The 11,267-nt window shown below is 36.1% G+C and overlaps 1 long non-coding RNA gene across 1 annotated transcript; it reads left to right on the top strand.

Moving 5' to 3' along the window:
- Positions 1 to 4,517: 4,517 nt before the first annotated feature.
- LOC112784585 (uncharacterized) lies at positions 4,518 to 8,998 on the top strand. Its single transcript, XR_003193954.3, has 3 exons — positions 4,518 to 5,144; positions 5,283 to 5,501; positions 8,784 to 8,998. It is a non-coding gene; the product is annotated as an uncharacterized lncRNA (long non-coding RNA).
- The last annotated feature ends 2,269 nt before the right edge of the window (positions 8,999 to 11,267 follow it).

The raw sequence follows: 11,267 nt of genomic DNA, 5'->3' as shown, positions 1-11,267 counted from the left end.
TGATGATAAGAACATCACCTTGAAACTCTAGAATCCAATCTTAAAAATTCTGAAAAGTACCTAATCTAAGCAACAAGATGAACCGTCAGTTGTCCAAACTTGAAACAATCCCCGGCAACGGCGCCAAAAACTTGGTATGCGAAGTTGTGATCATCAATAATGGCACCAAAGGACTTGGAGCTCTTAAACGTGAATCACACTTTGTCACAATTCCGCACAACTAACCAGCAAGTGCACTGGGTCGTCCAAGTAATACCTTACGTGAGTAAGGGTCGATCCCACGGAGACTGTCGGCTTGAAGCAAGCTATGGTCACCTTGTAAATCTCAGTCAGGCAAATTCAGATGCTGATGGAGAATTGATAATTAAAAGATAAATTAAACATAAAATAAAGATAGAGATAGTTATGTAATTCATTGGTAGGAATTTCAGATAAGCGTATGAAGATGCTTTGTTCCTCCTGAATCTCTGCTTTCCTATTGCCTTCTTCCAATCATTCATACTCCTTTCCATGGCAAGCTTTATGTTGGGCATCACCGTTGTCAATGGCTACTTCCCGTCCTCTCAGTGAAAACGTTCTAAATGCGCTGTCATCGCACGGCTAATCATCTGTCGATTCTCGATCATGCTGGAATAGGATCCATTGATCCTTTTGCGTCTGTCACACGCCCAACAATCGCGAGTTTGAAGCTCGTCACAGTCATCCCTTCCCAGATCCTACTCAGAATACCACAGACAAGGTTTAGACATTCCAGATCTCAGGAATGGCCGCCAATATTTCTAGCCTATACCACGAAGGTTCCAATCTTAGATTAGAAACCCAAGAGATACGCATTCAAGCCATTGCTAGTAGAACAGAGGTGGTTGTCAAGCACATGTTCATAGGTGAGAATGATGATGAGTGTCACAGATCATCACATTCATCAAGTTGAAGAACGAATGAATATCTTAGAGAAGAAGTAGGCATGAATTGAATAGAAAAATAATAGTACTTTGTATTAATTCATGAAGGACAGCAGAGCTCCACACCTTAATCTATGGTGTGTAGAAACTCCACCGTTGAAAATACAAAAGTGATAATGGTGTAAGCATGGCCGAATGGTCAGCCTCCAAGGTCTAGGGACTAAACGTCCAAAGATGTGTGTACAAATACAATAGTAAAAGGTCCTATTTATAGAGAACTAGTAGCCTAGGGTTACAGAAATAAGTAATTAATGCAGAAATCTTCTTCCGGGCCCACTTGGTGTGTGCTTGGGCTGAGCATTGAAGCTTCCATGTGTAGAGACTTTTCTTGGAGTTAAACGCCAGCTTTTGTGCCAGTTTGGGCGTTTAACTCCAGCTTTTGTGCCAGTTTTGGAGTTAAACGCCAGAATTCTTGAGCTGAATTGGAGCGCCGGTTTGGGCCAACAAATCTTGAGCAAAATATGGACTATTATATATTGTTGGAAAGCCCAGGATGTCTACTTTCCAACGCAATTGAGACCGTGCCAATTGGGATTCTGTAGCTCCAGAAAATCCACTTCGAGTGCAGGAAGGTCAGAATCCAACAGCATCTGCAGTCCTTTTTCAACCTCTGAATCAGATTTTTGCTCAAGTCCCTCAATTTCAGCCAGAAAATACTTAAAATCACAGAAAAATACACAAACTCATAGTAAAGTCCAGAATTGTGATTTTTATTTAAAAACTAATCAAAATATAATAAAAACTAATTAAAATATACTAAACATACTAAAAATAATGCCAAAAAGTGTATAAATTATCCGCTCATCAAGTACCAAGAGATCAGGCTGGACAACTTTAGCAGTTCCTTCGATTTCTTGTATTCCTTCCATTTTTGCATGCTTCCTTTCCATCCTCTAAGCCATTTCTGCCCTATAAACCCTGAAATCAATTAACACACATATCAAGGCATTGAATGGTAATAAGAGGGAGTTAATAATTAGCAATTTTAAGGCCAAAGAAGCATGTTTTCAATCAAAGCACAGAATTAGGAAGGAAAATGTAAAACATGAAATTTACATGAACAAGTGTGAGAATAGTGGATAAAATCCACTCAATTAAGCACAAGATGTACCACGGAATAGTGGTGCATCAAATATCCCCACACTTAAACATTAGCATGTCCTCATGCTAAGCTCAAGAGAAACTATAAGAGTGAAGATGAATGGTAAAACTTATGAAATGCAACCTATCTATATGAAAGCAACTAAATGCAAAAATACTTCTACCTACTTGGTGAAAAGTAAATAAATCTTTCAAGAACAAATATGAACTGGATTTCACTAATTCAAATCATAAAAAATGAAGTACAAATAGACTTGCAAGAAGAAGATAGCTCATGAAAGCCGGGAACAAGGAATCGAGCATCGAACCCTCACTGGAAGTGTATACACTCTAATTGCTCAGGTGTTTGAGGTTCGATTCTCTCAATTCTCTACTAATCTTGCTTTCTAAGGCTTGCTCTTCTTCTACCAATCAACAAAAGTTTAATGCACAAATACACAAATCAAGAGGTCTTTTAAGGGTTGTAATGGGGTTAGGGTTAAGGTAGGATTGTATTTGGTTAAGTGGACTAAAATCTGAATCCTTAATTAACCTAAACTTCTCACCTAACTTAGGACAATCCATGTAATCATAATATAAAGCCTAACTACCCATTAATTATGTTTTCCACATATTCATGCATCTGAATTTAAGTACAATACATATGCATTGCTATCACCATTTACTTTGGGGCATTTTGTCCCCTTTTATTATTTGCTCTTTTTCTTTTCTTTTTCTCCTTTATTTTTTTTTCTTTTTCTTCTCTCTTTCTTTCTTTTTTTTCTTAATGCATATGATTAAATTATTGAATGCATGAACATGTCCTAAATATTTCTTTCACAATTTCATAAAGATATATAACACCCAATTCTTAAACCAAATGTTTCTAAACCCACTTTTTCCCACACTTAATTCATGAGCACTCTCACTAGTCTAAGCTAACCAAGGATTCAGATTAAGAACATTATTATTTTCTGCTTAGAGTTAGTGATGAGCTAAAGTAAAGAACAAAGGGGGTATAATAGGCTCAACATTGGTTTGCAAAGGATAATGAAAGGGTAAGGCCATATGGGTATGTAAGTTCAGTGAAACAAAGGCCTCAATCATACGCTCAATCATATGGGTATGTACGCTTTATCCATGTGTACGCGTGACCCTTCAAAAATGTCACTTTCACGCGTACGCGTCACCCACGCGTACGCGTCACCAGCCAAATTTTCCCACTCCACTATCGCAGGCACTTTTGGCAAAAACATAGCACCAATGGCGCTCTTCCTGGAGATTCATAGGGCCTTTGAGAAGAATGTAGTGGCAAAGGTGCTTTTGTGATATTGCATTGCGCTTCTTGAGAAAGCGTAGCACCAAAGGCGCTCTTCTGGCCTGAAGGAGCATTCCTGAAGAGAACGGAGTGCCAAAGGCGCTTTCCTGGGTTGAGGAGCATTCTTGGGGAGAACGTAGCGCCAGAGGTGCTATCCTGGTATTGTTGTGCAAAGCACTGCGCCAAAGGGGCTCTCTCCCTGTTATGATCACAAAACAAAATTACATCAAAGATCTGCCCCTCCCCTGTGCAACCAATTTTTAATAATTCATTCATTCAACATTTTCTTAAGTCATTTGCATAGAATTAATCACAAAATCACTCAGTCCTTGACCCATTAGTGTATGATGAGAAACTTCATCCAAGTGCTTGTTTATTTTGAACAAAATGCATGAAATTGAACTAAAATTAACTAAACTAACCAGCTAATCTAGCTAAAATGCAAATGCATCACAACACCAAACTTGAAATGTTGCTTGTCCTCTGTAACAACCCTAATTTTTGAAAATCAAATAATTAGTTATTTGTGATTTATTTTATTTGTTGATAATTTTATTTTAAGAAAAATTATTTTACTAAAGGTAATTAAATGGAGTTTCATGATAATTGAAGTTTAAATTAATTAGAATTTTTATATAAACTTTATTAGATATTTGGTATAATTGAAATTATAATTTTGATAATTGAAAAAAATAGAAGAATTGTATAATTTAATTTAAATAAATTCTATTTTGAATGAATTATGTTATTAATTTGAACTCCTAGAAATTATTTATTAGAAATGATTAGTTTGATTTTTATAAATACTTTAAGTTTAAGTTAATTAATGTTCAAGTACAATTTTTATTATAATTAGCTATTTTTTAAATTGAAACTAAAGTTTCGGAGATAGAAAAATAATGAAAAGTTATCATTTAATTTGAATAACTAATATTGAGCTAAACCATATTTTATAAAAAGGTGATTAATATATTTATTTTATATTTTAAATTAAAAATAATTGATTGAACTTAACAATATGATGATAAATAATGTTCCTAAATATTTTTAATAGAGTATATTTGATTTTAAAATTACTCTACCCTTCAATTTTATCAAAATATCTATTCATATCTATCTATATTCTTTTATAAAATCCCTAATTCCTAAACCTAAATTCCCAAATTGAATCAGAAACCCTAATTCCCAAATCCTAGTAACCCTAACCCTAATGTTTTCCTTTCCTCAGTCTCTGAACGCAGCCTCCACCCCCCTTTCTTCCTAAACACAACACACAAACAAAAGAAAGAAACGCAGAGAGAAAGAGCACGAAGAGCAGAGAAAAGAGAGACGGAAGGGATGCTGCTCCGCTGCCGCCATGACGTGACCGCCGGACCGCCGTCATCGTCAGCGTTCCCCAACCTTGCCCGGACTGCAGCGCCTCCTGTCGGCCGTCCGTGGAGCTGCGAAGAGTATCGCCGTCGAAGTCACACCATCGCAGAAGGAACGAGGGGAGGGAGATGAGCCCGAACCAGGGGCGGGAGGAAGAAGGCGTCGCTGTGGCTCCCGTTGCCGTCGCCGTTCGTGCTCTGTCGTCGCTGCCGTTCCATGGAGACGCGTCGCCATCGCTGAGTGATGGAGGAAAAGGACGCACGAGAGGAGCCGCTGCTGCTGGGTTGCTGTTCTGCCACCGTCGCTGTCACGTGATGGAGGAGGAAGTTGCTCTGCCACCATCTGAGCTTGCTGTTGCAAATGCCTATACCGCTGCCGTAGTTTCTTCGTTCTGTTATTACTTTCTAATTGTTGTAAGACATTCTTGCTGTTATCTCAATTTGAATTAGCCTTGAATTTTCATAATTGTTCCTTTTATCCGTTTTGAATTCAACGTTCTTGCTTGCTGCCGTGGTCACCTTACATTGCCGCTGCCTCCATTTCTGCCGTAGATGCCCTCGGCGCTGCCACTAGAAGGTCGTCGGGGTTAGTTAGAGCTGCCGTTCTGATTCTGCCGCAGCTTGTCCGTGTTCCTGCTCGTCCCTGTTCTCCGTTCAGCCTTCGCCAGAGCACTGTCATCGGAGAAACACTACTGAAACCGGGCCAGATTCACCGGTAATGCTACTTATTGTGGTTGCTGCTGTTCTGATCTCTGTGGGTTCGACATTGAGGTAGGGATTTAACGTTTTTAATTTAGAATGCCTAGAAAGTTATTGGATAAGTGCAAATTGTTAACAATGGTTAAGAATTTCTTAATTAACATGAATGACTTGAAATACATTTGAAATTAGTTAGTCGTTGTGAATATTCTGAGCTGTGATTGAACTTAGATGCTGTTGTGAATAATGATTAATTTAGTGTAACTTATTAAATTGAAATATGCCGAGTTAATTGTTGAACAACTGTTGAATGGATAATTGATGAATTGAGTTTGGATTGCTGCTGTGAATGTAATTGGTTTTGTTGTTATGAGAGACTAATTGATAGAAATAAGCTTGGTTTGAGGTTGTGAAATTTGGATTATTGAATTCAGGTTATGGCTGTGAATGTCTTTGGGCTTTGTTGTGAGTGTTTGAAGTTGTAATTGATATTGTTTTCTCTGATATGGATGGAATTGTTGAAAAGTTCTGACTCTATGTGATTATACTGAATTAGTTGAGTTATGTGGCTGGAATTATGATTGGAATGAATGAGATTTTTGATTGGAACTTTGGTTGGATTCGTTGATTATGTGAAATTGAATTATAAATTGTTTGATGAGAGATTATTGTGATTTCGGTATTTTGATAGGTCAAATTGAAATTGTTGCTGTTGAGTTGGTTTACTGTAATGGACTTAGTTAGTGATTAACTGAAGTTGGGCTTAAGGAATAATTGGAAGACTGAATCTTAAAATGTTGAACTAGTTGCTGAAAATCTGATTTTTGAAATTAAAAGATGACTTTGGAAGTAAATCAGTTATTCAACGATAATCAAAATGATATGAGAGTAAAGGCTGAGTAAATTATAATAAAAGTTGTTGTTGGGATTCAATTTTGAGAAGTTTGAATTAACTATAGAACTAGTTATGATTTTTTCAAAGTTAAAATGTAAAACTTGATTTTCTGCAGTACTTTTAAATGAAGCCGGAGATTTTGAAAATCTATAACTAATTCTGTAATGATTGGAATTGCGTGGGACCAAGTCTGGATTAAGCTTTGGAATATAGGAAGCTGGACTGGTGAATTTGAGGCTTTTTCATTAAGTTTATGATTTATGATAAATTTTTGAATTAGGAATGTCAAATCTGGTTTTCTGCAGAACGCTTAATACAGTAGCAACTTGTTTCCTCTATTAGAAATTCTCCAGTTTGAATTTTGAAATGGAGCCAATTTTAAATGAAAATATGGTCCCAGTAATTTAATTTCATAAAAATTTAGAATTGTTAGAGTTGTGGTTTTAAAGATATGGATTTTTAAAGTAAGATGTATTATGCAGTAATAATCAGGTTTTGTTTTCTAAGTCAGTAACTTTGAGCCTTTATAATTTTTAATTCTGGAATGATATTGAGACACAACTAATTGGAGGTGAAAGTTGAGTATGTTTAGTATATATGATTTAAATTTCAGGGTTTTTCATATTTTAATAAGTGAGTTATGGGACTTGGAAGAGGTTGTGTTCAATGATTTGTAAAACAGATTTCAGCAGAAAATTACCTAACTTCCAAGCTACGTAACTCCTTCATTAAAAATGGTATGACCTTGGAACTAATTGAGAAAGAAATTTGGATAAGTTATGTTTAACCACATTAATTTTGAAGGTGGTTGGATTTAATTTGGATTTTATATGAAATTTTGAATGTTGTACGCTGCTGCTGTCTTCCGGTTTTAAGACACTACAGAGCAGTCACGATTTTGCTTATATTTCCGAAGCTAGAGCCAGCAAAAAATTGTAATTTTTGGTTTAATAGAAAGCTTAATCCGAGACGGTCGCATGGATACAAGGTTTGCACAATTCCGAATTCGTTTGATATTTTAAAAATAAAACTGAAATTAGATTGCCAATGTTGTTTTGGTGATTACTTGGATATGGAATTTGAGAAATAGATTTTCTATACTATTATCAAATGTTTTTGAGAATATATTTTTGTGGCCATTGTTGAAAAAGGTTTGATGAGATTTTGAGAAAGAGGGAACCCGTAAGGGTGGTTAAGTCCGAGTTTTAGGGGAGGTGCTGTCAAAATTTTATAAAAATCTGAGGTTTTATTCGAAAAGTCATTTTAAAAGATTTGAACTTGAAAAATTATATTATTTGCATTTTATCTAAATAAGAGAAGAATTATACTATTTTGAATTTGGAATTATCAAGGAAAGGTTTATGTTTCAAGTTTGAATTATTTAAGAAAGGAATTATGTTTTGAATTCAATTTAATGTGAAAAGAGTTATGTTTTGGGCTTGGAATAAAGGATTACTTTTCAGGAGTTTGGTGAATTTTATAATATTTGAATCCAAATGATAAAGAGAAATAGTTTGAGCTAAGATGTTGTAAAAGTGAAAGATGTGAAGTTTGTATAGTATGATTGAATTTGTATCGTATAATTGAACAGAGAAAGAAAGAGGTACTGCATAAGAATGTGAAAATGATGATGAATAATGATAATGAGAATGATTATGTAATGATCTGCTGCGTGAAGGCAGTCAGATAGATAGTGGTATGACCACAGAATATTTTCCAGTGTTACACAGCTATTAAGAGCTGTACCTGCAACTGATAACCTGGGATCACTTGCAGAGGATATTAATTCATACATGGCTAGAATGCCGTACCTGTAAGGCAAGGATTGCTTACAAAGAATATGATTTCATACACGGCTGGAATGCCACCACCTTTAAGGCAGAGTTTGCTTACAGAGGATATGACGCATACGTCGGTTAGTGAGAACTGTTCCTATGATGACTGGAAAACCATACCCGTTTCAGCTGCTTCGGGTTACATCGGGAGCGGGTAGAAACTGACAGATGAGCTCATTACTTGCACTAGGGCTAGACATGCATCATCCTTGTTTGCGCATCTGCATTTGATTGGGTTTCCTCGTTGTACTCCCCTGTGATTGTGCTATTTGCCTTGCTGTGACTTGTTTGTGCTGAATTGAATCTCTTGTTAGTGCTATTAGTTGGTGAATGTATAATGATGATTAAGAATTGACATTGTGATTGAAAATTTACTATGTGGTTGAGAAATGCTTAAAGTGACCAGTTTTATATTTTGGAATTTGTTTTGAGCTTAGATTTTTGAAAGAGGTAAATAATTAGTTAAAGTAAAACCAAGAATAGTATTTTCAAAAAGGTTTGATAAAAATATAGTTTCCTTGAGTATGTTAATTATTTGCATGTTAACCATTACTTTTACGGCATTCCCATTCCCTATTGAGAACGTGTAGTTTGTTCTCACTCCAAAATCTTCCACCCTTTCAGTGATACAGGTTCGAAGACTCAGTTTGAAGCTGCGGGCGATTGTTAGACCTTATTTATGAGTTAAGTTTATGAATTGAGTTGCTTTCATAGAATTCCCTCGCCTTTGTTGTTTAAGATTTTATTTTATAAAGAGGGATAGGAGTTGTATCTAAGTTACACTTGAATTTGTTTGTATAATATTTACTAATAATTATATGATTATTATTATTTGGTGATGCTTGATATATGATTTGATAAATAAAAACAAAGTTTTCTGGCATTTTCTACTAAAACTGAAACACGATTTCGAACTAAAGGCTCAATATTAAATAGTTAATAAGGAAAACAGGTCAGTAACGCCTTACTTTTGGTACGATCATGACGTATTGGAAGTTGGGTCGTTACATCCTCAAGCAAAAGATAAAAGAGTTTTGACTATGCAAGGATTGAAAGAAACAACAAAGAAGAAATCTTTACTTAGGGGTCTTGCATCATCCTACTCACTGGGGTCACTTTGTTTCATTCAATTAGTCATGGCTCCTGAACTTATATGAGTTCTCTGCATAAGCTACTTGCCCAACTATAACTCGGTTGATTCAGTGAGACTCTTTTCTTATTGCACTGTTATATCATCCTCAACTTATTTTCTTACTTCTTTCAGAGTTTTCTTATTTCATTTGAGCTTAGTGTCTTGTCTTGAGGCGGGTTTTTATCTTAAGCTTTCAATCAACAATCTCAAACCAGTTGGTTTAAGTTGTTAGGTGTTCAAACACCCCTTCGAATTTACTTGCTCAAGCCTCATTCCTCAACACATTCATACTACAGGCATGTAACATGAAATTATCTTTGAATAGTGATGTCTAGCACCTCTTTGGGTTACTAAATATTTTGTTGCAAGGATACTCTTGATACTGGGTTTTCAATTGATAATCTAGAGTTGTTAACTCAAGTTTCCAAGTGATGAAGCACCCTGCAGATTTACTTACCCAAGTATGTCCTTGAATACAAACACCACAGACACATATTCAAAGTTTAGTCATTGATGGCTAGCTTCTTTATTTGTTTTCCTCTTGTTTCATTTCTCTGTTTTTGCTCTTGTTAAGGATCTTTGTTCACCACATTTTTAGAGTCACAACATATCTAACCACCAGTTCTCAAGCAACCATCTTAGTCTCTTCGATTTCTTAAGCCACAATCTAATCATAATAACAATCTGTGCACTACCATGTTCATAAGACTTATCTATTCCTTCTAGGCTAGACTTTTCTTTGTTTTTGTTCATAACAATCCTTTTATTGAATTTAAAAGAATTGAAACAAGCAAACATTCTAAGTAAATGGGTGATACACAAACAAACAACCAAACATAAAAGTGCATATTATGCAAAACATGAAAATTTAGAAGGCACATCATTTTTCAGACATGCTTCTTCCTTATTTACTAAAGTTATGAAAGAAACTTCACCACCTTTAGTTTTTGTGTCATTTCCCTTTGCTTGACTCCCCTTTCTTCTCTTTATTCTTTGGTTCTTGTTTTTTTTTCTTCCTTGTTTCCTCTTGTTGTTTTCTAGGCTGATCTTCCTCTTCCGAGAGTCCGGCACTCATCAATCTTTGCTTCATTCTTTCCTTATTTCTTTTTGCTCTTACCAATTGCGCCTCTCCTAGTTCAGTGACATATGGATATGGTTTGAGCTCTCGATTCAATACGGGCATGCTGGCAGTTAAGTATCTGAGCTTGGCTTGAGTATCTATATTAAATTCAACCCTATCTACGTGCCTGGCCTCTCCGGCTGTATGATATAGATTTTTTTAGTGCACCAAGTCTTGGAGGTATCCCTCATGCTGAACTTGTTGTTGAGACATTTTTTGGAAGGACTCTTAAAATTGAGTGAACTGTTTCCTTTGCTGATCTAGTAATCTTGATTGAAATTCTCTTTGTTGATCCATCATTCTCAGCTGGAACTCCTCTTGTTGCTATTGAGCCTTCATATATTGTTGAGATATTCCCTCAATAGCACTCTGAATTCGACTTAGATCAAATGTGTTCGGAGCTTGTCCCTCTTCCAATTGTGTTCCCCTCTTTCTTTTCTGAGGTCTTCTTTGACTCTGAGTGCCAATGACAAATTCCATCCTTTGCTTGGTGATCGGCTTGCCTTCTTTCACCCAGTCCATGTCTTCTTCTTCAAAAAGCACCCTTGATTTCTTGCATAGACGCAATATAGTGCTTGGGTGGCCGAGTCTAGTTCGTTTGCTGTTGTCTTCAGCTGTCTCTTGAATACTATCTGCAATAATCTGTGGAACGTTTATTTCTCCTCCCTTTATTATGCAATGTATCATAATTGCTCTCTTTATTGTGACTTCCGAACTGTTTCCAGTGGGGGAGATTGATCTTTTCACTATTTCAGTCCAACCCTTGCCTTCAGGTGAGAGATCACTTCTTCTCAAGTGGCACGGATTCCTTTTTGAATCTCTCACCCAATCTGTGCCTATCAGACATATGTCATTC

Source organism: Arachis hypogaea, chromosome 20, assembly GCF_003086295.3.
Source record: "Arachis hypogaea cultivar Tifrunner chromosome 20, arahy.Tifrunner.gnm2.J5K5, whole genome shotgun sequence".
Classification (NCBI taxonomy): Eukaryota; Viridiplantae; Streptophyta; class Magnoliopsida; order Fabales; family Fabaceae; genus Arachis; species Arachis hypogaea.
The sequence above is the reverse complement of the archived record's forward strand: the minus strand, read 5'-3'. Positions and strand labels throughout refer to the sequence as shown.